At 48.2% G+C, this 26,544-nt stretch overlaps 1 protein-coding gene across 1 annotated transcript in view; it reads left to right on the forward strand.

The window, feature by feature from the left end:
- The window catches only part of AGBL1 (ATP/GTP binding protein-like 1), a 346,662-nt gene that overhangs the window by 112,482 nt on the left and 207,636 nt on the right, over positions 1–26,544 (forward strand). The gene's annotated exons all lie outside the window — the stretch shown is intronic.

Raw genomic sequence — 26,544 nt, forward strand, 5'->3', positions numbered from 1 at the left:
GGCTGTTCCTAGTGAAGGAATTCCCACTTGAGAGCCAGTTTGGTGTAGTGGTTATGTACGCAGACTCTAATCTGGGAGAACCAGATTTGATTCCCCACTCCTCCACTTGTAGTTGCTGGATGACCTTGGGCAAGCCATAGTTCTGTCAGAGCTGTTCTCTCAAGGGCAGTTCTCAAAAGAGCTCTCTCAGCCCCACCTACCTCACGGGGTGTCTGTTGTGGGGAGAGGATTTCCTTAAAAACCTCTCCAGCTAACAACCATTTGTCATCTATTTGCAAGTCTGAATGACCATTGGCTTATGTGGCTATGATGGTGTCACAGAATGTTCACACATATTCTAATAGAACAAAATTACAGTCCAGTGTGGTACCTTTAAGACCAACAAAGTGCTGCCTTGATCCGTGCCGTTCATGGCTTATAAAAGCTGGCCGTGAGGGGTTATGAAGGGCCCTCAGGGATATTATCAACAAGTCCTTCACTCAAGGAAGCAATGGTCTGTTCTCTCCTGAAAAAAACATCCTTGGACCCAGCCAAATTGGCCAACTATTGGCCAGTCTCCAATTTGCCCTATTTAGGCAAATTACTTGAGAGAGCAGCGGCCAGGGGTCTTTTGGGGCCGGAGTGTGCTGGAGCGCCGCTCCGGGAGCCCAGGAGCTGGCACATATGGTAGTGGCAGGCAGGCACACCCCCAGCTCTCCACGCTGCGGCCCATTATTGCTGTCCCAGGGCCCATGCCGGAGCACTGCGGCCCAGGGAGGCCCAAGGAGGCCCATTGCTGCTGTTCCAGGGCCCAGGGGAGGCCAGAGGATGCCCATCGTCACCTCTCAGAGGCCTGCGCTGGAGCACTTTGGTCCCAGGGAGGCCCCAGGAGGCCTGTCACCACCTCCCCAGGGCCCGTGCAGGAGTGCTTCGGCCCCGGGGAGGTCAGAGGAGGCTCGTTGCTCCCTCCCTGGACCAGCGCTGGAGTGCTGCGGCACCAGGGAGGCCCCAGGAGGCCCATCGCCGCCTCCCCGGGGCCTGCGCCAGAGCATACCTGTCGCTGCCTCCCCAGGTCAGTGCCAGAGTGCTGTGGTCCGGAGGAGGCCAGAAGAGGCCCCCCCACCATCTCCCCGGGCCAGCGTCGGAGCACTGCGGCCTGGGAGAGGCCAGAAGACGCTCCCCGCCGCCTCCCGGGGTAAGTGAGGGATCTGCAGGGGGTGGCGGAGGCTTGATTGGGGGAGTGGGGGGTGGGAGAGCCTCCCACTATCTCTTTGCCCTCTTCGTTTCCCTCCTTTCCTTCCCCTTTCCTTTTCTTTCCCTCCTTTTATTTCTCTCTTTCCCACTTTTTCCTTCCTTCGTTTCTTCTCTCTACTCCCTCTCTCTCCTTCCTTCCTTCTTTCCTCCTTCTGCGACCCAACTCTTCGCTTCCCCCCCCACACTGGCTGGGGAAGGGAAGGGGAGGCTTTTGAAGATGCCTTCCCCCCCTTTTGCTTCCCCTTCTGACATCACTTCCAGTGATGTCAGGGGGCGTTGCATATGCTAATGAGCTATTATGCTAATAGCCTAGTAGCTCATTAGCATACCATATGCTAATGAGCTCCTGCAGCTCTTTTTCTACGAAAAGACCCCTGGCAGCGGCGATTCAGTTGCAGTGTTTCATGGATGACACTTCCATGCTAGACCTGTTCCAGTCCGGCTTCCAGCTAGGCCATGGGATGGAGACGGCACTGGTTGCCCCCACAGATGACCTCCGAAGGCATTTGGATCAAGGCGAAACAGCAGATAGTCCATTTTTAAATCTGCAATTGGGGCAAGTGCATCACTCAGGAGTTGTTTCAGATTCTCATCTTTAGCCTCAGGGACACCTTGGAACCGGAGAACTAGGTTGGCTTTTTCCATTTGTAGCTGCATGAGCTGATATTCATCAGAAACTTGCTTCTTTTCCAGTAACTGCACCCTTTTATTAACCTTTTTGGATTTGGCATCCATTTCCTTCACCTTCTCAGCTGTTTCCTCTGTCTTTTTGGTAGTTTCATTCAGTTGGAGCTGCTGAGCTGCAAAGTTCTGGTTTAATGTTGTCAGCTGTTGATTGATATTCGTCATCTGATCCAGTAGAGGGCACAGGGTCCGCTAGCAACTTAGAAAACCCTGTGGTATCTTCCGGTCGGGGGCTCATGCTTCCAGCTGGTTTCATTTTCGCCTGCCTTTCTTTCTCTGCTTTTCTCAGCGCCATTTTTATGGATTGTTTACTTTTAAAAAGTTTTGCTAAAGTCTCTGCAATTCAGCCAAGCACTTATTCATGCTCTCATGTGCTCTTCAAAACAGATTTTAGCGCTTATAGTTCCGCCCCCCCTTGGGAGATTGCTGTTTTACTGATATCTGCGAGTATGTCTTCTGTGGCAGAGCCAGCCACAGATATATAATGTATGTTTGTGTGTGTATAAAATAAATAGGTGCAGCTCTTTGTAGCAGTTCTGCAGCTAGTGAAGGCCTTTCCCAATGTTATGATTTTGGAGACTGCAAGTGTGTTTTCCAACTCTGGTAGGCACAAAAGGAATATCAACCTTGTCAGAGTACATATTTGCCCCAAATCTCCGAGGATTTCTCAACCTGGAATTGGCAACTCTACACCTTACATGCCAAAATGACAGTGCCTGAAAAGGTCTTTAGTTTGTTGGAAATGTCCAGTAAGAATCTGGGAGCAGTTCAGAGAGGCTGTGGCCTTTTGAAGAGTGTTACCTGCTGCCAGTGTGCTGCTCTTAGCAATCAGAGAGATGACTGCTGTTTCTAAGGTGTTGTGCAAAAAACCCCTACGAGAAACCTGCTGCCTGGCGTCCCTTGTCTTGGATTGTCTCATCTACGGACATCAGCTTTTATTTGAATGCGTCTTGTGGTAAGAGGCTTCAGGCTTGGGGTCCATGAGAAGATATGGGGGAGCTGTCCTATCTGGTCAGCTGCCCACAATATGAGCAAGCTGCTATCTGACTTTGGAATGGCTGTCTTGGGAACATGTCTAATGATTGCCAGCTGAGAAGAATCTTCACATACTGATTTGGGTCATGGTCAGATCCCCACGACTTGGGGTGCCCCCTTGAGTCCCTTGTTGTGCCCTGGATGAGGTCCCCCCCCGCACCACTCTTAATTATACGATTGTGATAAGCAATGTGTTAATTATCCGTGTTTGTGTTTAGCAAGGCTGTTCACTGATTAATGCTTTTTGGATGTATCAACTGGCTAACTTTGAACCAATTAATCACTTATTTAGCCAATTAACATAAATATTACAACAGCTCAGTTACAAGTGATGTTGTGAGTGTATTTAATGAAGACACGCCGTTTCTCTTGACTGACTAACACAGGAGAAAATCATTTGTTGTTTAGCAAATTATTTTAAAATACATTGCTTGAGTCCAGGCGGGGGGTGCGGGGCGATCATTTATAACAATGACATCAGTACCAAAGAGTCTTTCAAGGAAGGCAATATTGAATAATGCACAGTCAAAAGAATGTTTTAAACCAGCTATTAATGAGTTCCTTGATCAGTCTCTTAGCTAATCTGTTGTAAGTTTGCAATCCTATGCACAATTACGTGGGGGAAAGCCCTATTAAAACCCACTGGGCCTTCTGAGGAAACAGGAAGTTCCAGGTCAGGAAAATGGCAGAAGCAAGAAAGCTGAAGGCCCCTTGCCCCATGTGCTTTGACCCTGATCCAGGCTCCTGGAGATTTGGGGGGGGTGGAGCTTGAGGAGGGAGGGGTTTGGGGAGGGGAGGGACTTCAGGGAATAATGCCATAGAGTCCACCTTCCAAAATGGGCATTTCCCCCGGTTGAACTGACCTGTGTCATCCCAGGAGATCTCCAGCCACCACCTGGAGTTTGGCAAGCCCAGGGTGGAACCTGGAGAGGATGGGACTTGGGGAAGGGTTTGGGGAGGGAACTCAGTGAGGTATCATGCCCTAGAGTGCACCCTCTAAAGGAACCATGTCACGCTGTCGCCTCCGTGTTAAGCATTCTTTCCATCAGCTGCCTTTAAGGAGGACCTACTCTCTTTCTAGCCTCAGCGCACAAGGAAGGCAGCCCCTCTTCGGCTGTTTTCCTCGTTTTTATTAGGTCGAAAACGTGGGGTCAGTTTTACTGCACAGCTGCCACCCATCTTTCGTTTCACCCTAATTGTACTCCTCATCGGCTGAGAGTAGTAGTTTCTTTATCCAAGGCACAACCCGCCCTCCTTAAAGGGACTGGGCGTTTGACATAACTCTTGTTCCCCTTCCAACCCTCCTCCCTCTTCTCCGTTGTTCTTCGTTTGGCCGTTGGTGTTCCTTTTTCCCCCTGAGATGATTCCTCGCTCGTCCTGTTCCCTTGGTTCTTATACAAGGTGCTTCGTCCTGACTTCCTCCTGTGTAATGGAGCCTGGAACCAGTCAGTTCCTGCTGCCAAACCATTGTTTCCAGGAGAAGTGACCTCTGTAATTCCAGGAAACCTTCATGCGAGAGTTGCCAGGTCCCCCCCCGGCCATCAGAGAGGGATTGGGGGAGGATAGGATTGCCAGTTCCAGGTCAGGAAACTCCTGGAGATTTGGGGGAGGAGCCTGGGCAGGGCAGGGACCTCAGCGGGGTACAATGTCACAGAGGCCACCCTCCAAAGCATCCACTCTCTCAAGGGGAACTGGTCTCTGTAGTCTGGAGATGAGCTGTTATTCCAGGGGATCCCCTGGTCCCACTTGGAGGCTGGCATCTTTAGTCCAGGCCTTACCTGGAGGCGGGCAACCACACATGGAATGCCCAAACACCATCTGTTGACAGATGTAAACAGAAACATTTGCGCCTGGTGCCTAACAGAGAATAGTGTGGGCACCAGGCAAGCCTCAAGAGGACGGACATTCCATAGGCAAGGTGCCACCACTGAAAAAGCTCCCCCCCCTGTTCTGAAAGTACAGACTTATGAGAGTTGTGGGGAACTGGAAGGATTGCGTGTTGTTTAGTGATGTTTTGGTTGGTCCTGCTCCAAAGTTGTTAGGCAACTGTGGTCTAAGACAAGGGGTTGGTGTCAGGATCCACAGCAAAACAATGAAGTACACGCTTCCAGGAAGGTTTTACTTTTATTGAAAAGCCATAGATGCAGTGACATGAACACTGTTAGGAATGGTGGACTACCTATGCGCATAATAGGATAAAGGGCATTCATTGCCCCCCCCCTCAGCAATACCCAATTAGATGGACTCCTGCGCGCGGGCATTTGGCTTATTCTCTAACGGCCGCAAAGCTGGGAACGAAAGAAGCTCCCACGAAAGCTAGACACCACCAACCTCTCCCGTAACCTTGACAGATAGCGTTACAGCTTTGAAGCAATTAAGCACATGGGAAGGAATGCACAGCAATTAGAAACACACAGCACACTCATGGCAGCTTCAGCTGACAGTTGGATCCAGTGCTGAATTTCCATTTGCGCTGAACTCTTGTGCCGGTGGAAATGCTAGAAAAAGACCTCAGTAGCCTCTTGTGCTAAGGCAGGCTTGCTGTATCCCCACATGTGTTTCTGCTTGTGCAAGATCTTGTGCAACCAAATTCTGGGCACTAAAATATACATTGGGAAGGATGTGCTAGGCACTGCACATAATCTTCCATATATCACTGCATCCAAGGCAATGTATGTGAAACTCTGCTCGCTTGGGAAAGCTTGTGCTACTTCCATGTATTTCTATGAAACTCAGTGATCACCTCTCATACTGTCGCATTAATTGCAGCTACAGCAGCCCTGTAAGGGAGATCAGCATTATTGCTGCTGTATTCCTGGTATCGTGAATGGGGCACCAGATGACTTTATTTGTTTTAAATTGATTGGCTTAAACAACTTCTGCCCCACCTTTCCGTATTCACCAAAACCACTTTATAGTCATAATCACATTAAAGCCACAATATCATAAACAGCTGAAAATCTGCAATATGTCAACAAAACAAAACCCATAAAACCGGGAGCAGTTAAACGCTAACAGCCTAAAAACACTCATGAGAAAAGCCCATTTCAGCAACTGACTGCTCAAGGCTTTTGAAGAAACAACCCACTGAAACATAAGTTTTGAAAATCCAGGAGAGATGGTACTTGGCTTGCACTCTTCTTTTGGCGATCTGCCATGGCGTGAAGTTGCCTTCTACGGGATCAGCCTGTTGACCTATCGGAGTCAAGACTGTTTGCTCTAACAGGCAGCAGCACTCCAGGCTCTCGAGATCATGGTCTTTTACATCCTCTGATCCTTTTAACTGGAGTTTCTGAGGACTGAACCTGGGGTCTTCTGCATGCCAAGCAGATGCCCTTTTCACTGAGCCACAAGCCCCCTACTCCAGCGGCCTTTTCCTGAGTCAGACTAGTGGTGTATCAAGGTCTAGCTTGTCAACTGGGACTGGCAGCTAATCTCCAGGGTCACATAGGGACGTCTTCTTCATCACCTTCTCCCTGATCCTTTTAACTGGAGATTCGGGAGACTGCAGAGCACTGAGCCAGTCTCCTTCCCTATTCCAAGATATAGGAAGAGTGATAGAAAAACACAGAGATGTTAATATAGGGAGAGGCAGGAGCTTATGACAGCGACCACAAGTCAGCCTTCACAAATGTATCTACTTCTAGTCCTGTACAATGGCGTAAGTATGCCCAGACAGTGCACAGAGAGGGGCCACAGGGAAATAATTGGAGCTTATGCATCTTCTGCCTGATGTCGACACACTGTGTACCTACACAAAAAACTATACCCACAAAATGCCCATCCCTGTGAACAGGAATGTGACCGTTTGTGGGCTCCTGATCATGGGGAGAGAGATTTCGTGTGTACAGTTTGAGTACAGGTGGATTCTGAAGATTTATCCAGCTTATATACCGCCCTGACCCCAAAGGGTCTCTGGGCGGTTTACATATAAGTCTAAGACTACTTTTCCCTAACTACGGCCACATAGTACAGGGGCGGGGCTGCCTACCGGCACCCAGGTGGTGGGGCTTGCTGTTCCAGCTTGGCTCCTCCTTCTTTCCGGCGGTCTTCGGGGTCGGTGCTTCCATTCTGGCGGCCAGGGGTAGGTTTCCCATTTTTGGTGGCTTTCTTTCTTCGGCGGGCCCATCTGGTGCGCGGTTTTTGCGTCAGCACGGCTCCGGCTAATGTCCATTCGGCTCCGCCACGCCTGCGTTTCTACGTCACCGCGCCTTCCGTCTCTGCCTCCGCCGTCATCCGTTCCACCGCTTGATGTTACACTTGCTGGCCACCAGGGCTCACCCTGCCAATCTCGCCGCCGCTCGTCGCTCTGCCGCCGATGCTCCCACCACACCTCGCAATGGAGGAGGGTGCCCCCTGCCACCTAGGGCAGGTACCCATTTATCTACTCGCTGGTGTTACATGCTTTCAAACCGCTGGGTGGGCGGGAGCTGGGACTAGGGCCGGGAGCTCACCCTGGGTGACCCGGGTGGCCCAGGCTAGCCTGATCTTATGAAATCTAAGCCGCGTTAGGCCTTGGTTAGTATTTGGATGGGAGACCACCAGGGAAGTCCAGGGTTGCTACGTCGAGTCAGGTAATGGCCAACCACCTCTGTTCATCACTTGCCTTTAAACCCCATAAAGGGTTGCCGTAAATGGGCTTACGACTCAGGGACACTTTTCTGTCACGGATTCTGAAGGAGTGTCTCTTCCCATGAAATCCCTGTCTTCTGCTTGCTAGCTTCTAGTAGTTCCAACTCTTAAGGTGGCCAGCTTGACATCTACAATAGCCCATGCCATTTCTATAGTAGCTCACACCTTGTGGAAGAACAGACTCCCTGAGGAGACGAGGGGGCTCCATCTTCAGCACTTTTATAGGGCTAAAGGGCTGTTTTATTGGCAAGAGCTTTTAAGGGCTTAAGCTGCAGACATTTTCTTGGGGTTGTTGGGGGTAAATGGGGTTTTACTGTATGTTGTATGTTTGTAACCTTGGGCCACAAGGGAAAGGTGGGCTATACATAGTGCAATAAATAAAACTGCGGCACCCACGTTCTGGTGAATGCATGCCAGATCCTACTCTCTGTGCCCTGCTTGCAGACACAGGTGTTGACAGGGCTCCTGCCTTGAGGCAAATGAGGGTTTTCCCAGTCCTCAGAGCTGGGCCGCCAACCTCCAGGTGGAGCCTGGAGTTCTCTTGGAATTACCACCGGTCTCCAGACTACAGAGATCAGTTCCCCTGGAGGAAATGTCTACTTCAGAGGGTAGACTCTATGGGGTCTCCAGGGATCTCCAGGAATTTCCCAGCGGGGTTGAGGTAAATTTGGTTGGGACTTACACGCTGCTGCTTGTGTGTGTGTGTGTGTGTGAGAGAGAGAGAGAGAGTGTGAAAGAGAGAGAGGGGGGGGGGGGAGAGGGAGTTGGAATCATGGCTGTCTGTCATGATTCTGGTTTTCTTTGCTTCGGCTGCTGTTGTGTCTGTCTGGAGCCTGCCGGTACAGAACCAGCCGCTGCAACGGAGCAAACAAAACGAGTCCTTTTTGAGTGGTGCTTTAGCCAGTTTCTCAAGCGAATTCCCTTTGATTGGGGGGCAAAGGTTTGCCTGGGGGGGGTTGTCAGGAGCTTTGATTTTTTTCTCTCCCCCCGCCAAGTTTTTCACAGCACTCCGGCTCTCCTCCACACCTTTCATGCCCTGTCACTGATACGGCAACTGAAAGAGAATGCAGTTTGGGATCTGACGGAATAAAAGAATGGAAATTGCCCAGAGCTGGTTATCAAATGGTAACACAGTCTCTCTCACACACACACAAACCCCGAGAGAGTCACACCTCTCAGCCCTGGCTTCCCATGATTGCCGCACTTAATTAAAAAACTCCAGTAGACAGAGGCCTGGAAGGACTATCTGGCCTTTCTTCCAGTTCCCAGGTGATATTTTTTGGGAGGGCTCTTTTCGAGGAAAAACATCTCTGCGCTGCTTACTGTGTCACATTCTTGGCCCTTTAAAAACCTGCTTACCATTTGTATCGCGGGCAGCAGCCCCATGTGACCATTCAGACAGCCAGTGGGGTGTCATAGCTAAAGGGTCCAGGGACCAGAAGAGCCGGATTCAAATCCCCACTCTGCTGTGGGTGACCTTGGGCCAGCCTCTCTCTCTCTCTCTCTCTCTCTCTCTCTCTCTCTCTCTCTGCTTCACCTGTTTCCTCTCTCTCTCTCTCAGCCTAGCCTACCTCATAGGGTGGTTGTGAGGATAAAATAGAGGAGGGAGGTAACCCTCTTTGGGTCCCCATTGGGAAGAAGAGTGGGTGGTGCGTATCTAAATAAATAAACAAATTCACAATTTACCCTCATTTTTTTTAAAAAAGGGCAAATAAAGCCTTAGAGGTGAAGCTGTCATGGCTATGCAGTGAGTAGATCTCCAAGAAAATGACTTGAAGAATGGACCCGAGAGAGAAGTATTGGGATATAAAGGACAATTTGATTTGTTTTGAAAATTATTAAGTGAATGTAATAGAGAAAAGAAATAGACTTATAATGATAAATATATGAACGGTTGTTACCTATAATTATGTGATAAAGGATTAGAAACATGTTAGAATCTAAGATTTGAACTGGTGGTGGGAACGCTGTTGGAAGCCTATGAAAGGGGGGGAGTAGAAGAAAAGGATATATATTGAAGTTGATGCAATGTGAATGTGTATTATCCTAATAAAAGTTGTTTAAAAAAAAAGAAAAAAAGAAGAAGAATGGACCCGAGGATTTGCATATCTAATTGAAGTCTTGATGTAGAAATTCTTTTTTTTTTAACCCCCCGAAGGGGATTTTTTAAAATTTGCATTTCTAAAAAAACTACAAAATTACTACATAGAGTGGGGGCAGACTACATGCTATAGGAGAAAGAAAAGGAAGGCACTAAAAGCCCAAGTGTTGGAGGTTACAAATTGCTTAAAAAAGGACTTATTACTCTTAACAATTACTGTCAGACATGAGGAGTATCACCAATCATCGCTTCAGTTGTCACAATCCGCTTAGATGCAGAAATTCTTGTTGGCTGCAAAAAATGATGCTGTTCTCTCTTCTCCTTATTCAAAGATCAGACAGAGAACAGGATTGTTGTCACATACTCATAGCCTGAGGGGAGGGGCTGTGGCCTAATGGGAGAAGAAATGCTTGGCATGCAGAAGCTTCCAGGTTCAATCTCCAGCATCTCCCGTTAGAAGGACCAGGTAGTAGGAGAGGTGAAAAACCTCTGCCTGAAGCCCTGGAGATTGGCTCCCAGTCAGGGCAGACAAGACAGACCTTGAAAGGGCAGTGCTCTGACTTAGAACCAGGCACCTTAAATCAGGGGCTGTGGCTCAGTGGTGCAGCACCTGTTCGGCATGCGGAAGTTCCAGATTCAATCCCCAGCATCTCCAGTTAAAAGGATAGGGCGTGGAAGGGGGTGTGGAAGGCCTCAGCCTGAAACCCTGGGGAGCAGCTGTTGGTCTGAGGAGACAAGAGGTGTCACAGGTCTGGTTCAGGATAAGCCAGCCCCGTATGTTCATGTTGCATTTCTGTGGACTGCCGAAATGTAGAGGAAAAAGTGAATAGAAGAAGAAGAAGGATTGGATTTATACCCCGCCCTTTACTCGGAGTCTCAGAGGGGCTTACAAACTTCTTTCCCTTCCCCTCCCCACAACAGACACCCTGTGGGGTGGGTGGGGCTGAGAGAACTCTGAGAGAAGAAGAAGAGATTGGATTTATACCCCGCCCTTCACTTGGAGTCTCAGAGCGGCTGACAAACTCCTTTCCCATCCCCTCCCCACAACAGACACCCTGTGAGGTGGGTGGGGCTGAGAGAGCTCTTGACACAAACTGCTCTTTTTCAAGGACAGCTGTGCCAGAGCTTGTGACTGACCCAAGGCCACATCAGCAGGTGCAAGTGGAGGAGTGGGGAATCAAACCCGCTTCTCCCAGTTTAGAGTCCACGCACTTAACCACTACACCAAACTGGCTCTACAGCACTACAGCAAACTTCTACATATTTTTGTGGGGGATGCTGAAGAATCACCAGAAAGATGTGCATCGGGGGGAGGGGGGCACTGGAAGGATTCCTGGAGAAGGCGCCGTTTGGGCTGAGCTCTCCTCCCCATGTATCCGGTCCCAGGGCCTTCTCAGGCCAACTTGCTGGTTTGAAGTTGCTCATGGAAATCAATAACTCCTTTCCACTGGAAGAGCACAAAGGAAACTTGCCCCGACGATTTGGAACAAGACGATGGTTCTGAGTATTCCCATCTGGACCTCACATTTTAGCGAGCAAAGTGATTTAGCATCTCAGAGACGTGCAGCCCTCCTCCCTTTCACTTATGCTACTGAGACCGCTTCTGTCTACTTATCTCAGCATCTTCCTTGATTTGAGAAGGATCCCCCCTCGCCTTTGCATCACTTTGAAGTGCTTTGTTCCACCAAGTGCCAGAGCCTTCCTCCTCACTCACAAAGATGAGACACCAATACGTAGCATTTAGAAAGGGCTCCTGCCGGCATCTTGGTCGTCAGCTGCTACGCCGCTGTCCGCCCTGCCTGATGGAGGAGAGCTCTCATCCCAGCGGGACCTTGCCTGCTCACACCGCGGGAGGCTTCAGAAGCCCCTGAGATGGGTCTGGGCATGGGTGTTTGTGCTTCCTAATGCGAACTGAAAGCTCCGTGCGGCAAATATTCCAGCAATGCAGCCCAGTTACAGTATATGACTCCAGTGGAGATCTTCTCTCCTTTCTCTTTGGTGAAATGCCACAAAACATGCATGAGGAGCCACAGCCACTGCATGTTTACCCTTATGCCAACAAGCTGTCTATGGTCAACAGGCCTTGCAGTAAAACAAAACACAGCAGTCTTCTAACAATAACATCCGGGTTCTTGTAATGATGGAAGAAGAAGAAGAGGAGGAGGAGGAGGAGGAGGAGGAGGAGGAGGAGATTGGATTTACACCCTGCCCTTCACTACCCGAAGGAGTTTCAGAGTGGCTTACAATCTCCTCTCCCTTCCCCTCCCCACAACAGACACCCTGTGAGGTAGGTGGAGCTGAGAGAACTCTGAGAGAACTGCTTTGAAATAACTTGTGACTGACCCAAGGTCACACCAGCAGCTGCATGTGGAGGACTGGGGAATCAAACCCATACTCTCAGATTAGACCCACACTCCTAACCACTACACCAAACTGGCAATTTTGAAAAAAGACGGTCACTTATTCAGTGACACGGACATTCTCCCCAGCTGCAGAAAGGGTAGCTAGCTGTTCTGACTTGGATGGCCCAGGCTAGTCTGATCTTGTCAGATCTTGGAAACTAAGTAGAGTCAGCGGGATGCCTTTCTGGATTCCTTCCTAACAGTGTGGTACAGCACGATATTGGGTTTGTTTGTTTTTTGCACATGCACGTTCTTTGCAACACAGATTTAGTTTTACTCTCCCCTTTGCAAAAGCTTAACAGACAACAAAAATCAATCACAAATTATATGTCAATCATAGAAAACTTTAAAAAAACAACCAACCACCATTTGGTAGTCATCTAAGTAAGCGTCAGCTTTCTGGATTAGTAGCACTTCCCCCCCCCCCCCCCCCCCCTCCTGCTTGGTTTTGCGAGAGCTGAGTGCAAACTGGTTTGGCAGCTATTTGAGTCATTTTGTGCTGGCTTGCATGTGACCAATCACCAGAGGCAAACATTGTAGGTTTGACTGTCGAACACATTCACCGTGAAATTTGCAGCATCTCTATTCATTAATTCAATCATTTATACTTCTACAGGCTTAGTACACAAGCACCCAAAGCTTTTTCCAGCTTCATTAATTAAAAACACTGATGAATATCACTGAAACACATGAACCAGCAAAAAGCAATGTAAGCCCCCAAAATTAGCCATAAAATTGATAAGGCAATCAAATGGCCTTAAAAACACATCCTTAAAATCTGATGAAAGCAAAACCAATTTTAAAGAAAGCAAACAGAGAGATTTCATCGCACTGTCAGGGTAGCAACAAAAGAGGATGAGGGGAAAGGAGTGGGGGGGGGGGGAGAGAGAGAGAACTCCAAAGCTTGAGGAGGGGAAAAAGGAGGAAGGTCTTCATCCGGAGCTTAGAACTAAGCAGATCCGATGGAAGGCCGGCAGCTGCTGGGAGTGGGCTTCAAGGGTTAGGGGCCATCGCAGAGAAGGCCTTGGCATCTTCTAAAGGTAAAGGTAAAGGTTCCCGTGCTCGAAAGCCAGTCGAATCCGACTCTAGGGTTGTGGTGCTCATCTCCGTTTCAAAGCCGAAGAGCCAGCGCTGTCCGAAGACGTTTCCGTGGTCATGTGGCTGGCATGACTAAACGCCAAGGTGCACGGAACGCTGTTACCTTCCCACCGAAGTGGTACCTATTTATCTACTTGCAATTTCTTGCTTTTGAACTGCTAGGTTGGCAGGAGCTGGAACTAGAGACGGGAGCTCACTCCATCATGCGGCACACTCAGGTCTTGAACTGCTGAACTACCGACCTTCCACAGCCTGCAGTTCAGCGTCTTAACCACTTGAGCCACCTCAGCTCCATCTTCTACAGATGGTCTTTTGGATGCATCTGGTCACTTTATCTCACATTCTCCCCTCCCCCCCAATGATCTGATGCAATATAAGCCAGCTTCATTTAGGGAAGGGTTTTGGGTCTGAGGAAAAACAAATCTGCTTCTCAGTCAGAAGATCCCAGGTTTCACCCCCAGCATCTCTTGCTGAAATATTAAGGGAGTTGGCGGGGTGAAAGGGCTCACAGGGTCAGGACCCTGGAGAGCGGATCAGAGCAGATGTTGATCTAAGGCCGAGAGCTTCATGACTTCAACCCTTTCAGCAGCCCTTTTATAGGGGACGGCGGGAAGCTGGCATCAAAAAGAGCAGGGAAGCTGAAGGGGCCTCAGGTTAGCTGGCATCGTAAGGCCAGGTGGGATGGAGGAGCAGCTTTTTCGAGCAGGGAGACAATCCTGTCTCCTCCTGATCTAGTGCCATAAAGGGTAAGAATAACAGTTGCATCAAAAACTGTCCATTAGGTGATCAGCGTGCATGCTTGTGACTCCAAATAGCCTCGTAAATATTTCTCGGAATTGCCGATAAATTATAATGGAGGGGAAAGCAATTGGCTCTCGTGCTGACGGTACGACGATGCAGCCTCAGCCTGAGTAAATGTTCAGAAAGAAAACTCCTGAACCAGGGACTGTAAAGGGAAATTCTGTTACAGAGAGAGAGAGAGAGAGAGAGAGAGAAAGATTATTGAATTTCAGTAATAAAAAAGATGCAGACTCTGGCACATTCAATTCCATTTATGCACGTGCCCATGCGCAGCAGCGACAGAGTTGCAAACAAATTCACAGCAATTTGCTATGTTACCGGCATAAACTTGCCTACTGATACACTGAAAAAGTCTTAAGTCTGCGTAACATCGGATACATCCATTTGTCTAATGTTCCCTGAAACAGAGGGCATGCCATGAGATCTTGCAAAGGGTACGTTCTGTGCTGTTTGTGCCAACTGGCAGCCTGCCAGACGTGCGTGTAGCGAACATGATCAAAATGGTTGTGTGAATTGGCAGCATGTGGATTTCACAAGCAGTGTTTCCTTGTGGGTACAGCTACCATTCACGAGGATTCTGGTTTCAGTTTTTGGAGCTAGATTAGCATGGAAAGTCTGCACGGAACAATGAGCACGTGGACCGGGCTCCCAGTTGTCACAGCTGGCGAGCTCCCAGAGCCTGTGAACCAAACAGACCATCTGAAGAGGGCTACGCTCCCCTCCCCACTTGAGTGCAATGGCTGTACATCGTCAAAGAGCCGCCGGCATTTTTTGAACTCTTCCCCAGCCACTGCCTTCCCAGATAAATATTGTTATTTATGACCCCTAAATTTAAGATTATTAATTACACCAGTAAAAAAACCCCCTTAATTTATGTCACCATAAACAGCTCAAACAAATGCAGCCAAATGCTAATTCCCACAGCTTGCCAACTGGTGCCTGTGTTTGATTGGATATTTTTTTTTACCCACTTCCCAGAAGCATTCCATTTAAAAATGATTCAGGGCTGCAAGACCATTGATCAAGTTTGGGGCTGACAGAGAAACCAAAATTCTCTGAGTGGAGCATTCGGGTGAATTCGCCGGCCGTGTTCTCTTGCTCAAACTCTGTGGGCTGGTACTGTCCTAAACAATGAATCAGCTGTGACCTACAAGTATTTATAGTCCTTAGTGGTCAGGAAGATCCAGCAGTGGGGTCCAAAGTGTGGAACCATACTGAGTCCTGGAGGTCTATATTGCTAGGGTGGCCGAGAGCCCCAAAGTTCCTCCCTTTGTGTGTGTGTGTATTATGTGCTGTACAGTCACTTCTGAATCATAGAATCATAGAGTTGGAAGGGAACCCTGGGGTCATCTAGTCCAACCCCCTGGACAATGCAGGACATTCACAATTACCTCCCTCCTACACCCCCAGGGACCCCTGTTCCACGCCCAGAAGATGGCAAAAAACCTCCAGGATCCCCAGCCAAACTGGCCTAGAGAAAAATTGTTTCCTGACCCCTTAGTGGCGATCAGCATTTCCCTGGGTGTGTAAGAAAGGACCACAAGAACTAAGCTCTGATACAACCCTTCCTGCCCTACCTACGATCTGCCTGAGTTCACAGAATCAGCATTGCTGTCAGATGGCCATGTAGCCTCTGTTAAAAAACCTCCAAAGGAGAGCCCACCACCTCCCGAGGAAGCCTGTTCCACTGAGGAACTGCTCTGTCAGGAAGTTCTTCCTAATGTTTAGCTGAAAACTCTTCTGATTTAATTTCAACCCATTGGGTCTGGTCTGCACCATCCTCTATATGACAGCCCTTCAAGTCCTTGAAGATGGTTATCCTATCACCTCTCAGTCATCTCCTTTCCAGGCTAAACATACCCAGCTCCTTCAACCTTTCCTCATAGGACTTGCCTTCCTCTGGACACATTCCAGCTGGTCTGTATCATTCTTAAATTGTGTTGCCCAAAACTGAACACAATACTCTAGGTGAGGTCTAACCAGAACAGAGTAAAGTGATATCATTACTTCACGTAGACACTACACTTCTGTTGATACAGCCCAAAATCACATTTGCCCTTTTAGCTACCGCATCACACTGCTGACTCATTGGTCTACTAAGACTCCTAGATCCTTTTCACACATACTACCAGGGCTCTTTTTGTAGAAAAAGCCCAGCAGGAACTCATTAGCATAATAGGCCACACCCAATAGCAGAAACCCATTAGCATATTAGGCCACACCCCTGATAGCACAGCTCATTAGCACATTAGGCCGCACCCCCATGTTACCAGAAGTGTGTTTATCCAGCCACACCCACCTTTTGCTTGTTATTCTGTTTACCTTGTTTGTCCTCAAAACCCAGGGGCTTTTTTTGTAGCAGGAACTCCTTTGCATGTTAGGCCACACACCCCTAATGTAGCCAATCTGAATGAGTTTCTGCTGTTGGGTGTGGCCTATTATGCTAATGAGTTCCTGCTGGGCGTGGCCAACTTAGGAGTCAGCCGTAACTCCGTTCCTGTGCGTTCCTGCCCAAAAATAGCCCTGCTACTGCCAAGACAAGCCTCCCCCATCCTATAATTATGCATTTGAGTTTTCCTACCTAAATGCAGAACTTTGCATTTATCTCCACTGAAATTAATTTTGTTTTAGTCCCGTTTTGCAGCCTGTCAAGATCATCCTGTATCCTGACTCAACACACTTCCCCACTGTCATCTTTGTCACTCGTTTGTCCCTACTGCTTCAGTGTCAATGTGTTTTGCTCTCAGAGGGAGCAAAACACACGTGGAGAAGGGAGGGGACCCAAAGCAATAGGGACAAACGAGTGACAAAAATGACAGTGCGGAAGTGGCCTCTTTCTGTCTTCTACCGTATTTGCTACCCCTCCCAATTTATTTATTGATTGATTTGGATTTGTATCCCGCCCTCCCCAAAGGCTCAGGGTGGCTAACAGAGGCATAAATGCCAGATTATAACAATAAAGACAGTATAAAATACAATAATACACATACTACAGTTAAATAAGATTCTTAAAATAAATTATCGGTGTTCCAATACTCACTCCGAATCGTGAAACCAAGATGGTGTTTTAAGATGTTATATCTGAACAACCTCAGCAATGTATGTCCCCACAACCCTGTCATCCCCTAGGGACGTCCCGCTCCCTCCGATGATACCCGCAACAGTGGTGGTGGTGTGCAGTGGTGAGAAGGTGTTGATGGAATAGTAGTGTCATCTGCAAATTTAATAAGCATTCCCTCCATCTCTTCATCCAAATCATTGATAAAGATGTTGAACAAAAGAGGTCCCAGGACAGATCCTTGAGGTACTCCCCTTGTCACTCCTCTCCAAGAAGATGAGGAACCATTCCCAAGCACTTTTTGGGTGTGATCTGTCAGCCAGTTACAGATCCATTTCTGGCTTATGGAGGCCCTATGGAGTAATTACCTCCAAAATGTCTTATCATTGACAGACTTGTTCAGGCCTTGCAAACTGACTGTTGTGGCTCCCGTGATTGAGTCCATCCATCCCATGCTGGGTCTTCCTCTTTTCCCGCTGCCTTCACCTTTTCCTAGCATTATGGAACGTCTTCTCATAATGAGACCGAAGTACGATAGCCACAGTTTGGTCATTTTAGCTTCTAGGAGAAGTTCAGGCTTGATTTAATCTAGAACCCACTTGTTTGTCTTTTTGATCCATGGTGTTTGTAAAACTCCCCCTCAACCAATGCTCCCTCTAAGCTGTGGAGTCTTGTGAGCAAAAATTCTACTTGGTGAGCTCCTGGCATTAAAGTTGTGAGCGAGCGATTTGGCTGCTGCATAAATCAGTTTGCTCTGGAGCCCTCCTTCCTGAGCTAAGGCAAAAATGTGTGAGCCAGAGGCTAAAAAACTGTGAGCTGGCTCACAGTAACTCAGCTTAGAGGGAACACTGCCCTCAACACCACTTTTTAAATGAATCAATTTTCTTCCTGTCACCACCCATTCTACCACCATCCCCCCTTTACACCACCTAAATGTGACACGAACTTGTGTACATAAAACATTGCAGACAGGCGATCTTTCTAAAATCTGTTGGTCTGTCTTTCTCATTGAGATCCAAGGTGGATTACAGAATTTTAGGATAATGCAGTTGGAGACACACAATTAAGCAATGCAAAAACTGGGTTACAGAAACTGGAAAACAATGCAGTAAGGACAAGGCAATGCACACAATAAAGAGAGCCATGAATGTGTCGATATTCTTTTGGCATGTTGTGTTCCAGATGCACGTGGTGTGCTCATTTGCATTGATCAGACAGAGAAAACTGAATGCAGTTGCACACCCAACCACATCAGGTTTTCATGGGGGAGGTATTTTATCAATGTTTATATGCACCCTGGGGATGGGAGGGGGTATCATGCCAATGATTAGAAGGAAGGAACTGAAAACTGAGGCAAACTGCCCAGGTTTCAATTTCTGGAATTAGTTTTCAACATTCTCATATTTCAACTGGAATGAAAAAGGAGGAGGGGCTCAAGGCAGAGTGAGATTCCAGAGCAATAAAGGGACACAACCTGGGAAATCAGCTCCTTCCTGGTGGGAAAAGCCTGAGGACATGAACATGCCAGCCCTGGCGTCACAGTCTGGGTCTTGGAAATCACCCATCCTTGCTTGTGGCAGAAGGAAATCCCCCAGTTGCCTTCACCGGTACAGAGTGTTATTTATTCTGTCCTTTATCTGCCGGGGCTGCTGTGCTGCATGAATTATGAGCCAGGTTCATTTAGTGCCACTGTTTCCTCCTTGGTAAATGCCTGCCCATACATCTCGGCTCCCCAGGAATACACACTCACTCTCTCTATTTACAGCCTTTCCCCCGACCACCCCTCCCTTCCCCTGTGTTCCTCTGGCATCCCTCTCCTTGCTCAGTGGCCCCGTAATGGCCACTGAGATAAATAAAGCGCATAATTCTTCCCAGCCCATTGCGATTTCCCCCATCGTTGTTGCCGCCATTGTTTCCCATTGTTGCACCATGCAGTAATATATATAATAACAAGGAAAACAAATCTTATTACTGAAGTAATTATAATAAATAAAAAGCTGAGAGGGGGAACTGAAGAAAAGGCCGCTGGAGAGAGATTGCAGCTGGATTTCTAAAAATGTAATTTGTTCAGGGTGTACTCTCTGCCACTCTGCGCCTACCTGGGCAGTGGTGGGAGGGCAGGGAATGGGTCGAGGGCTCATCAGCGGCCAGGTGTCACCTCCGTGGCAACACACCTCCTCTTCATTTCCTCTGTCCTTGGGCCTTTTGAACAGGAATTTGCAGTACTAGAAGAAGAAGAAGAAGAAGAAGAGATTGGATTTATGCCCCGTCCTTCACTACCCAAGGGAGTCTCAGAGCGGCTTACAAACTCCTTTCCCTTCCCCTCCCCACAACAGACACCCTGTGAGGTCGGTGGGGCTGAGAGAGATCTGACAGAAACGGCTCTTTTGTCAAGGACAGCTGTTATCAGAACTACGGCTTGCCCAATGTCATCCAGGCAGGTGCAAGTGGAGGAGTGGGGAATCAAACCCGGTTCTCCCAGATTAGAGTCCGTGCACTTAAAGCTGCAGTGGCTCAAGTGGTTAAGACGCTGAACCGCAGGCTGTGGAAGGTCAGTAGTTCAGCAGTTCGAGACCCGAGTGTGCCGCATGACGGAATGAGCTCCTGTCTCTAGTTCCAGCTCCTGCCAACCTAGCAGTTTGAAAGCAAGAAATTGCAAGTAGATAAATAGGTACCACTTCAGTGGGAAGGTAACAGTGTTCCGTGCACCTTGGTGTTTAGTCATGCCGGCCACATGACCACGGAAACGTCTTTGGACAGCGCTGGCTCTTCGGCTTTGAAACGGAGATGAGCACCGCAACCCTAGAGTCGGATTCGACTGGCTTTCGAGCAAGGGAACCTTTACCTTTACTTTACTTAACCACTACACCAAACCAAGTGACTGATCACTAGCTGCCCCAGTAGCTTGGGGCCTTGGTGGACTCTGAGCCGCTTTGCTAAGTCAATTACTGCATGTGCGTGCGTGCGTGCATGTGTAGGGCCTCCGGCAACATCTCACCTCCTCTTTCCACTATGCATTGTGTCCTTTCTTGAGGGGCTGTGGCTCAGTGGTAGGGCATCTGCTTTGTGTCCAGAAGGTCCCAAGTTCAGTCCTCGGCATCTCCAGTTATAAGGAGTAAGTAGTAGGTGATATGAAAGGCCTGGTACTGGGAACCTGGACAGCTGCTACCAGACTGAGTAGACAATTCTGATCTTGATGGATGAAGGGTCTGATTCAGTGGAAGGTAGCTCAATGTGTCTGTGTGTGTCCATGTGTCTGTTACGTGTTCCCTCAGGATTGCTTGTACCTAAGTACTGTCTTGCTCAATCATATGCATGGTCATTCCTGTACAGCATTAAAGTCAGGTACCACTGAGATGCCCGGGGGCAAGGTGAAAATCATCACTGCCTACCCCAGCATGTTCATCCTCCTCATGACTTAATTCAGCCCCCAGGGATGCTGTCCTGGTTTTAACTGTGGGTCAATGGGCTGGGATGAATTTCTGGTAACTTTTAGAGACTTGTTCTTGGATATATATAAGATGAAATTGGGGGGGGGGACAACAAAACAGTGAGGAATTTCAGACGGGCGATATATTCCGGAAGAGGAACGGTTCCCAAACAGTTTCTGGTCTGTCATTTCAGACAGAACAGTTTGAGAACCGGTTCCCTTCCGGAATATATTTGTCATTTCATACACAATCGCTTCTGTCCCGTTTAGGAAACGGGGCTGAAGCGTTTTACCTGTCAACCGCTTCCAAGTACTCCTCAGTTTCCTCTCCCGGTTCCAATGCGCTTTTCCCCGCCTTTTTTCGCCCGCACGGGCGATCTCCGGCTTTTTTAAAGAAAACGTTTGCTTTATAGTGTTATAGCGCTATAGCGCTATAACAGAATAGCATTATATCAATCCAATTGGAATGCATAGAGTGTTTCGTTATACTGCTATAGCGCTATAGCACTCTAAAGAGAAGGTTTTTTTAAAAAGCCGGAGATCGCCCGCATGGACGAAAAATGGCGGGGGGAAAGCGGGAAACAGCGGTGCAGTCTGAAATGGCAAACCGCTTCAGATCCAGCTCTTTACCGGAAGGGGAAAACCATGTGTGAAATGGCAGCCCTATACCGGTTCACTTCAAAACGGATCATTACCGGCTTGAAACCGGGTGAAACTGGGTAATGTGAAATTCCCCAGTATCTTAAGAGCATTCTTTTATAAAGAATGAACACATAAAGATGCCTTATCCTGAGTCAGACACTTGGTCTACCAAAATAGATTCAGGTGGGGCTGCCGTGTTGGCCTGAAGCAATAGAACAGAGTTGGAGTCCAGCGGCACCTTGAAGACCAACAAAGTTTTATTCGGTTTGTTTTGTTCTGTTTGTTCGTTCTGTTAGTACTGTGTACTCTGACTGGCAGTTGCTCTCCAGGTTTCTATGCAGAAGTCTTTCACATCACCTGCCACCTAATTCTTCCAACTGGAGATGGCGAGCTTTGAATCTGGGACCTTCTTCATGCCAAGCAGATGGTCTACTACTGCAGCCCTTCCCAAATGCCTGTTGATAAGTATGGGAATATGAATCAGTCAACTCCTTAAGTGGAGTTATTTGTTCCTTTAGCATCCTTTAGCATGCATACCTTTATGTCCACGTAATAGGGACTGGGTTAAAGTATTTGGTCACCCTGAACAGTCTGCACCATTTGCATCCTCCCAGGTGTGTCCAAGAAGACAAATTCAGCATCTCCTATACCACCAGTTGTAGGAGTTTTGGGTAGCTTGGCTGGAAAGATGGCCCTGCATTTAAGTGTCTTTTATAATAATCACTCTAGCTGAAGTATTTGGTGTAGTGGTTAGGAGCACAGACTCTAATCTGGGAGAACCGGGTTTGATTCCCCACTCCTCCACATGCAGCTGCTGGTGTGATCTTGGGTCAGTCACAAGTTAGTTCAGAGCTGATCTCTCAGAGCTCTCTCAACCCCACCGACCACACAGGGTGTCTGTTGTGGGGAGGGGAAGGGAAAGGAGATTGCAAGCCGCTCTGAGACTCCTTCGGGTAGCGAAGGATGGGGTATAAATCCAATCTCTTCTCCTCTTCCTCTCTAAGTTGGCTAGAAACAGAGGTGATCCTGAGGACTAGTCACATGTGGGATGAAATATAGCCTTGCTTGAATAACACTTCGCAAAGTGGCAGGAAAACATGCACATAGATCCATCCTTGGATCTGGGTTAGCCTGAGGTTTCAATCACTATCTCTGCTTAAAGAAAGAGTACTCAGTTTGTTCAGCCTCTGGGTGCTTTTGGGATTTAGGAGAGGGTAATGGGCAATACCACAAAAATGCCTACCTTGGGGTCTGGAGTCTGTCACAGAATGCTGGGAGATACCAAGTGAAGTATCCCTCTGTGAGGGGGGCAGATGTTTCTAAACGGGAGATGATGCCTCCTGGGCTGCTCTGAGGTTCCTCCTGTCCCTGACATGTGGCAGAAAGTCACAATTGGGGAAGATATGCTATGTGGGAGACAGAAGCATGTGCCAAGAAACAGAGTGGGGGGCATCATGGTGCCCAGGGACACACTATTTGGGTGAATGCCAGCTTCCCATCTCCAAAACTGTCTTGGCTATTCAAGCCCTGAGGCCATGGAGATTCACCCCAGTGGTTGAGTTGCCTGCAACCAATTAAAAACGGTTACTGACTTCCCAAGTAACAAGAGATGGGTTTTGACATCATCCTGCCGTTGGCTGAGGCATCTTACAGATGCCGCTCTTTCAATGGTCTTTGTCCCGCCACGAAACAAACAACTGAAAGAATGTCCGAAGGAATCTAGTTTTCAGTGCAAAGAACTTCCATGTATCGAAGACGGTTCAAATGTACATAAGGCAAATAATGAAAGGGCTTCTTTTTCAGCAGCGGCAAAGAGTGAAGGAAGGAGGGGGTTGAATAGGGTCTTTTTTTAAAGTTGGGAGAAAAGAAGATTGGAGAAGGAGATGATAGCTGTTTTCAGCTATATAATGGGGTTGTTACATAAAGGATTTGAAGCAATCATTTCCCATGACTACCAAAAGTAGAGTACGAGGTAAGCGATTTACGTTGCAGGGAGTTCGATTTAGCTAAAATATTAAGTTTAGACTTCCAGGCTATCAGTGCATTTGTCTAGTGGAAAACATTGTTCAGGTGCTGGGTGTTTGGCTTTTTGTTTCTGAAGGAATTGGTTGGGATGTTTGGAATGGATGACAATAAGGGTGGCCAAGTTTTTGGACAAATGAGTCCAGTCTTGGTTGGTTGCCCAGGCTCAGGGTTAGACCAGGAGTTTCTGAATTCTCAGGATCTCAAACAGAAGGAGTCAAATCTTCAGGCGGAAGGGCTCAGAATTACAGGTGACTTTCCAGTTTTCATCCCTTTGGTATGGTGTGGCGACCTAGAAGACCTACGTTCGAATCCATGCTTAGCTATGAAATCCACTGGGTGACCTTGGGCCACTCACTCTCCTCAGCGTGAATTACTTCACAGGGTTCTTGTGAGGACCAGATTGTGAGGGTCAGGTGGAAGGTCACCTAAGCAGCCCCCAGGGAGGGGAGAACTATACAGGGATAAGTATTATCCTTGGGAGGTCACACAAAAGCCTGTCTAGTTCAGCATCTGAAAAATATCCAGGTTGATTTTGCTTCTCCCTTTTTGGAATGGAACCTGTGGTTATTCTGGGGCCCGTCCTATTTTCTATAAAATCTGCATATCTTTTCAGTGTTGCTTGTGGGTCATTCAAGCAGTGTTGTAGTCTGAGGATGGGGCAGCTGTTCAGTCAGAGAACATCTGTTTGGCATGTAGGGAGGTCCCAGGTTCAATCCCTGCCATCTTCTGCTAAAAGATCGGGGAGTAGGTGATGGGAAAGACCTCAGCCCGAGACCCTGGAGACAGCCCCTGCCTGTCAGAGTTTTAGAAGACTCTCCTTGGTAGACCAATAGGCTGACTCAGGTTAAGGCAGCTTCATGCGTTCATCTGATCTTCCGTGGTGGGGCACCAGCTTCGCTTGCAGCTTCTCCCAGGTCCAGTCCCCAGCAGCATCTCCAGTCAATTAGGTGATTTGCAAGACCTCTACTGAGACCCTGGAGAGCAGCTCCCGGTCAGAAGGGACAACACTGCCCCAGCATCTGACTCGGCATAAGGCAGCTTCGTGTGTTCAAACTGCTAAGTGCACCACAGCGTATATTTAAATGGCATACGCTGTGCATACAAATTGTGCATGGAAATCAGACACTGTGTATACACAGTGCAAATTAATCTACAAAGCAAACAGCAAAAAGTGGAGAACTTAAAACTGTTGAGAGCTTATGAGAATAGCCTACTCATCTCTAAGTAGAATCAAGGTTATTTTCTAGGGCTGAAGTAATTTTTCCCCCCCATTATCAAAAACTGTGTTTCTTTTACTTTTCATTGTTAATCAGGTTCATGTTGATGAATACTTCTGTTTTGTTTCCACTGCTTTCATTCAGGAGTGCATTCCCACTCATGGGCTGTGGTCACGCACGCGAAACAATCCTCTGCGTGAACTGGCAAAATCCAGTTGGAAAGTGCATTGAAAGTGCATTGAAAGAGGATTATTTAGCGTGTGTGACTGCGGACTAGCTGTGACTTTGTTGCTTCCCACCCAATTGGGATGACATTTTCAGGGAACCTCCCCAGCCTAACTATACATGGGAAACTGCTTGTGACCCCCTCCCCCCAGCATATACATGGAAATTTAATTCCCAGGTGGGCGTGGGCCGGATTTAGGGTTACCAGCCTTCTAGTGAGGCCTGGAGATCTCCCAGAATTAAAGCTGATCTCCAGACTGCAGAGATCAGTTCCCCCCGGAGAAAATGGCTGCTTTGGAGGGTGGATTAGTCTATGGCATTGTACTCCGCTGAGGCAGGGGTCGATTCGGGGGGATTGCGGGGGATTGCCGTTCCCCCGGGTGAGGTGCGGGGGGGGGGCACATGACGAAGCCCCACCCCCTGCTTCCGGTCGGGGTAAAATGGCGATTTGACGCACCCTGTAAGTGCTCAGGGTGGACGGGTGTTCCTTACAGCAGTTTGGACTGTATTTTGGTCCAACGCGGCTTCCCCCAGGCAGGGGGAATGACTGGCAGGCATCAAGACCCAAGAGAGAGTTGAGATTGATGTGATCAAGTCTCGGAGGAGGCTTGTATTACACTTTGATCCCCTCTCCCGAAGCGGGCGAGCGCATTCAGGGGGTGTGGCCTTATGACACACTTCCGGTGATGTCAGGGGGTGTGGCATATGCTAATGAGTTATGCTAATCAGTTCCCCTAGCTCTTTTTCTATGAAATGTCCCCTGCGCTGAGGTCCCTCCCTTCTGCAAATCCCACCTTCTCCAGGCTGCACCCCCAGATCTCCAGGAATCTCCCGATCCAGAGCTGGCAACCCTCACCTGATGGCCTTCAGAAGCACAGCATACCCGCTAGAGTTTTGGCCTGGCAACCAGTAGGAAATGGGGGAGATGGGGGACAGCGGCCAACTTTTAAGCGATGGTGTGAAGTCACTTCTGGGGAGACTGGATCTTTTACATGGCATTCTCACACACGACAGGTTATCTTAGCCGAAAGGCCGTGCGAGCTGGGGTGGGGAAAGGCAGGCACAGCTCAACAATAGACATCTAGTTTGATCCTCAGAGGGGCAACTGCTTTGGGGTTGGGAAGGAGATTTTTGGTGACCAAGAAAGGAGAACAAAGGCTTAGCTGCTGCAGGGCTCTGGCCTAGAGTAGTGCATTTAATTGCCTTTGGGATCTGCTTGTGTGATGTCCACCTCTCCGAAGAAGTAATTACTCTGCAAGTGGTGGTTAGCAGCACAGCAATTTTAATAATTCGCGGTCTTGATGGATCTTGCAATATATATATAAAAAAGAAAACAGAACAGTGGGGTGTGTGTATGTCTCCTCCTCTCTCTCCCCCCCATCCCTCCTTCCCGCTCAAAGGATTACTCAAAAGCATATGCAGAAGTAGGCTCTCAAAGCAGATATTCAAGAGCACTTCCTGTGAATTAGAGTTGAGTTAGATCTGTTAGCAATTCTTTCTGGCATTAGGGTTGCCAACCTTCAGGTGGGGCCTGGAGATCTGTTGGAGTTAGAGTTGCTCAAAAACTGGGGGGGGGAAAGGGGGGGGACTCAATCCAAGATGAAACTGTGAACCAAAGGGCTAAGCTAACAATGTATATTATAAAAGTACAAATATTTATTCGGGTGTACACATGTTAAAACATATACTGATAAAAATCTTTATCTAAGTATCAGACTTATAAAAACTTATCTATATATCTAATAGCGAACTTGCCCCCAGAGTGCGGATCGCTAAATCAGCGCTCCGGGGGCACGTGTGCACAAAAATTTAAAAAGCACACGTGTCCCCACGTGTGCACAAAAATTTAAAAAGCTGAAAAAAATCTCGGGGGGATGTTTAAATCCCCCCAAAAGTGCAAGAGCGTCTCCTGCGCATGCGCAGGAGATGCTCTGTAACTGCCGCCGCCGCTTGGGAGGGAA

The sequence above is a fragment of the Gekko japonicus genome, unplaced genomic scaffold (assembly GCF_001447785.1).
Source record: "Gekko japonicus isolate JY-2015 unplaced genomic scaffold, Gekko_japonicus_V1.1 scaffold744, whole genome shotgun sequence".
Classification (NCBI taxonomy): Eukaryota; Metazoa; Chordata; class Lepidosauria; order Squamata; family Gekkonidae; genus Gekko; species Gekko japonicus.